Genomic DNA, 6,000 nt, shown 5'->3' with positions numbered 1-6,000 from the left:
AGGGCCCTTTTCTGGTCTCTGAGCCCGAGGGGGGGCGGCGGAAAACCGCGCCCTCTCTCGCAGCACCTGGATCCGCCGGCGAGCGCGGTTGGGACCTTGGGCACGGCACGTCCTTTGCAGGCATCCTGGGCCCAGCGCCCACACCCGTGCCCTTGTAGGCTCAGGAAAGCCAGGAGCATGTGGCCCCTCTCCGGACCTAGTCCCACCTCCTCAGACAATCCACAAGTCGTTCTCTTTCACCTGCATTGCACTCTCCCTCTGTACCTTGAGTCTCATTCATTCACACTTTCTTTCTTTTTAAAATACATGTTATTGATTTTTACAGAGAGGAAGGGAGAGGGATAGAGAGTTAGAAACATTGATGAGAAAGAAACATCAACCACCTGCCTCCTGCGCACCCCCTACTGGAGATGTGCCCGCAACCAAGGTACATGCCCTTTACCGAAATCAAACCTGGGACTCCTCAGTCCACAGGCCAACGCTCTATCCACTGAGCCAAACCAGTTAGGGCTCATTCACACTTTCATTCATTTAATTGACAAATATCTGTTGACTGCCTACTCCGTCAGGCACTGGTATAGACCTTTATTATTCACTTTTATTTTTCTTGCGTTGGTTTGGCTTTCAGATAGACTATAAGTCTCCTGAGGACAAAACCACATCTCAAACTTGTATAAGCAATGATGTCCATAAAGTATCTACAAAGACTTGCTCACACATAGAGGTATCTGATAAACATTTCAGGGCACAGTCCAGTAGTTCCACACACTCATACACACGTACCAGATATACGTTCCAAGACTCCAAGTGGATGCCTATAACTACAGATAGTAACAAATTTTTTCCTATATATACTGGTACATCCACCTTTTCAATTAAAGGAAGGGTTTACGGTTTCTCTTTGACACATCCAAATTGCCAACATCACCACTCTTGCGCGTTGGCACTATTAAGTAAAATAAGAGTTACTTGAACATAAGCACTGTGATACTGTCACCATCTATCTGATAACCAAGAGTGGGGGGATAGCACAATACACCCTGGACAAAGGGATGACTAACATTCCTGGCAGGAGAGAGGGGTGGGGGTCTCCACAAAACCGAGCCCAATTTAAAACTTACAAATTCATTATTTTTTTGAATTTGCCATTTAATGTTCATATCAGACTATACACTTGATGGCGGGTAACTAAAACTATGAGAAGCTAAACCGTGGATAAAGAGGGACTACTGTGTACTCTCTCCAAACAAACTCACAGGCTTTGGAGCTTTATCGTATTTGCCTCAAAGGCCTCCCCCTCAGGTCTTTCCTTTCGGTCTCTGGGTCTTCCCGGGACTAGAAACCTCAGGAAGATCCAAGGGTAAAATGCTAATAGCACCTTGAGGCAGGAGGCCACCAAGGAGTGGCTGGGGCTGGTGCAGGCTGTGGAATGGGGAGCCCTGAACAAAGCTTAAGACCTCAGAGAGGACCTGGAAATCTCTCCAGCTCCCAGGCTCCCCTAAGGGCCTTCAGGCTGCCCGTGGGCTTCCCTACTCCCTCTCCTGAGACACAGATGCCTGAAAACTGGCCCTGCCTTGCCCCTGGCGTTGCTTGCTCAGCGGTTGAACTTTGACCTATGAACCAGGAGGTCACGGCTCCATTCCCGGTCAGGTGGGGTGTGCAGAAGGCAGCCGGTCAATGATTCCATCTCATCATTGATGCTTCTATCTCTCTCTCCCTCTCGCTTTCTCTCTGAAATATATATCTATATCTATATCTATATCTATATCTATATCTATATCTATATCTATATCTATATCTATCTATTTTTTTTAAAACTGGCCCTGCATAACCCATGGACCCAGACAATAGAGTGTGAAGGCCTGGGGGAGGAGGGGGAAGTGGGCTGGAGGGAGTCAATGGGGCAAAAAAGGGACATACATAATACTTCCAACAATAAGGAATTATTTTTTTAAATATATTTTATTGATTTTTTTACAGAGAGGAAGGGAAAGGGATAGAGAGTTAGAAACATCGATGAGAGAGAAACATCGATCAGCTGCCTCTTGCACACCTCCTACTGGGGATGTGCCCGCAGCCAAGGTACATGCCTTTGACCGGAATCGAACCCGGGACCCTTCATTCCGCAGGCCGACGCTCTATCCACTGAGCCAAACCGGTTAGGGCAAGAATTATTTTTTAAAAAACTGGCCCTGACTCAATTTTCTGCCTCATCGCCCACCCTAGCCCAAGAAGATACCTTTCCTAAATATTCTCAAACATTCTCTGCCTTTCTATCTGACTAATCTAACTTCCTTTTTGCCACCTGGAAAATTTCACTTATCTTTCAAAATCTCTCACATGTCTTCTCCTTCATGTGATCTCATCTGCTGTCCGCCCCTCCTCCAGCCCCACACTCTGTAGAGGTGGACAGTACCTCCTCAGACCTCCCAAACATTAGGATACACATAGTGGTGACACACATCAGCAGTAGTGTCACTAGCAATTTGCAAGGGGACAGGGGAGGAGCCAGCCAACAAACCACACCTGGGCTTCCTAACCTGGGCTTTGAGGCTCCAGCTTCATATACCTCCCCTCGCTGGAAGAGACCATCAGCCAAAAGGCATTTTAACAGCATTGTCATAGCCCCTGGAGCAAAATCTAAGTCACATGACCTGATTACATCTCTGCCTAGGTATTTGCTTATTTGCTTATTACATATAAAAAAAATTTTCTTTTCAGTCCACCAGGCACCTAGGTGCCTCCTCCACCTAGCTCTGCTGGCACCAACCACTTGGGGTGGGCACTGGTCCAGCAAATATGCTACCCAAGCCCCCAGCCTAGTCTAAGCCCTGGCCAAGGCTCTAGCAAGTTTGCAGCTCTGTTCCCAACCTCAGGGACCATGCAGGTGAGTCCCTGCCCAATTCCCAGCCCAGGGAAGGAAAGGGGCTAGTCCATACCCATATCCATATGTATTTAGTATCATAATTGATGGCTCCATTTACATCTACCATCCGTTATTTGTTCCATCTTTTTGGTTTTGCTCTTACTCCTTTTCTGCTTTCTTCTGAGATAATTCTCTCTTTTTATGCTTTTACTGGCTTTTTAGCTATACCTCTGCTCTATGGTGTGTGTGTGTCTAAGGATTACAATATGCACCATGAACTTAACATACATAGTCTACCTAGAATTAGTTTTACACCATCTCATGTAATATGTAAGAACCTTATCCTATCTAGTAATAGACAAACATGGTAATTAACCATACCTCCGACACGCTTCCCATTGGCTAATCAGGGCGATATGCAAATTAACTGCCAACCAAGATGGCGGCCGGCAGCCAGGCAGCTGAAGCAAATAGGAGGTTTGCTTGGTCCAGTGATGGAGGAAGCCAAGGTTCCCCACCTGCCACTGCCGGCCTCTGAGCTGCACTCTAAGAAACAATGTTGCAATTATAGAAGCTAAACAAATCCCAGAAACCTGCTTTCAGCCAACCAGGCCTCAGAGCTGGAGCTGAAACAGTGTTTCAATTATAGAAGCCAAACAAACACAGATACCTGCTTTCAGCAGCCGAGGTCTCAGAGCTGGAGCCAAGCCTCAGAGCTAAAGCCGCCTCTCAGTTCCAGTGACAGCCATAGAAGGTAAATAAATCCCAGAATAAAAAAAAGAAAAAAAGGAGAGGTTGGGAGCTTCAGTCACCCGCCAGCGTGAAAACAGCCCTTAGCCCCTCACCCAGACTGGCCAGGCACCCCAGTGGGGACCCCCACCCTGAAGGGGGTATGACCAGCTGCAAACAGCCATCATCCCCTCATCCTGGCTGACCAGGCACCTAAGCGGGACCCCCACCCTGATCCGGGACACCCTTCAGGGCAAACCAGCCGGCCCCCACCCATGCACCAGGCCTCTATCCTATATAGTAGATGGGTAATATGCAAACTGACCCTAACAGCAGAAGGACTGGGAATGACTGGTCACTATGACACACACTGACCACCAGGGGGCAGACGCTCAATGCAGGAGCTGCCCTCTGGTGGTCAGTAGCTCCCACATGGGGGGAGCTCTGCTTAGCCACAAGCCAGGCTGATGGCTGCCAGTACAGCGGTGGTGGTGGGAGCCTCTCCCTCCTCCTCAGCAGTGCTAAGGATGTCCGACTGCAGCTTAGGACTGCTCCCTGCTGGCAAGTGGACATCCCCCGAGGGCTGCCGGGCTGCTAGAGGGATGTCTGACTGCCATCTTAGGCCCAATCCCCCAGGGAGCAGGCATAAGCCAGCAGGTGGTCAACCTCTGAGGGGTCCCAGACTGCGAAAGGGTACAGGCCAGGCTGAGGGACCCCCCAATCCCCCCGCAAGTGCACAAATTTTTGTGCACCGGGCCCCTAGTCTACATTATAAAAAGCCAGTGGCCATAATGCTGAAACAACCAAACAACCGGTCACCAGGAGGTGCATGGAGCACTTCTTGGGCCCTCCGGGGCAACCCACAGGCTCTGATGGCAGCAAGGCTGGCGGCCAACAGGTGGGCGGGGCGGCGGGCGGGTGGGCGTGGCAAGGTGTGTGGTGAGGCGAGTGCAGGTGGGAGGGGCTGTGAGCATGGCGAGGAGCACGTGGGTGGGCAGAACCGTACAATTTCTCGCACAGGGCTTCTAGTAACCGTATAATCCTATTGAAAAACCCTATCCTCAGTACTATTAATGTCATATATCTTACTTCTAAATACATAGTAACTCACAATATATTATTTTTGCTTTAAAGAGTTGCCTCTTACATAAATTAAATAAGGAGACAAAAAATAACCTTTAAATTTGCCCATATATTTATCATTTTTGTGCTCTTCATTTCATCCTCTAGTTCTGGGTTTCCATCTATTATTTCCCTTCAATCTGAAGAAGTTTCATTAGAAAATTTTGTAATGAAGATCCACTATTTAACTTTCTTTGTTTCATCCTCATTTTTAAAATTAATTAGAATGACAATTACTTTTAAAATTACATTTATTGAGGTGCACAATTCTATGATATATCATCTGTATATTGCATAGGTGCCCACCACCCAAAGTCAAATCCTTTTCCATCACCATATATTTGATCTCCTTTACCCTTTTCTACTCCCACCCCCTTCCCTCTGGTAACCACCATACTGTTGTCTGTGTCTATGAGTTTTTGTTTGTTTTTCTTGTTTGTTCATTGGTTGCTTTTCATTTTATAACCCACATATGAGTGAAATAATATGGTTCTTAACTCTTCCCGTCTGACTTATTTTGCTTAGCATGATATCCCCAAGATCCTTCAATTCTATGCAAATATCTCGTTTCTCTTCATACTTTCACCCACTAATTTTAGCACCCATCAATGGTTCTTGACTGCAATCAATTACTGTGATGTTTGATTAGTAATGATTTTCTGTTTCCCCTTTTCCTTCTACAGCTATTGATTGGCATTCCAAAATAAGGAAGAGCTGCCCCTTCTTTCTCATTTTTAAAATTCATCTATTTATTTATATCAGTATAAATACATGGATATTTACTTCATTCTCTGAGTTAAAATCCTTTACTATCATTATTTATTTGGTTACTCAAGTTGTCCCAGGTTTGTCTCTGCTTTTAAGTTTTCTCTTTATCTTTGGTTTCTCAGCAGCTTGACTTGTAAGGTGAATAGGTACTGTTTACTTTGTATTTATCCTGCTTAGAGTTGATGAGACTCTTGGATATATAAGTAGTTTGTTTTTCACCAAATATAGGAACTTTTTGGTAATCTTCACCCAGGGATATTTTCTTCCATTGATTTTTAGAGAGAGTAGAAGGGAGGGGGGAGGTGGATTGAGAAGTCTCATGCACTCTCACTAGGGTCGGGGGATCAAATCTGCACCCCAGGTACATGCCTTTGACCAGGAATCAAACCAGTGACCCTCCAGTGCAAGGGCCAACGCTCTAACCATTTGGCACACCAACCAGGGCCAAATATAGGAACTTTTTAGCCATTATTTCTTCAAATATTTTTCCTTCCCATTAGCTTTCTCCTTGCCCT

This window comes from Myotis daubentonii, chromosome 16 (genome assembly GCF_963259705.1).
Source record: "Myotis daubentonii chromosome 16, mMyoDau2.1, whole genome shotgun sequence".
NCBI classification, from domain to species: domain Eukaryota; kingdom Metazoa; phylum Chordata; class Mammalia; order Chiroptera; family Vespertilionidae; genus Myotis; species Myotis daubentonii.
This window is presented reverse-complemented; position numbering follows the sequence as displayed.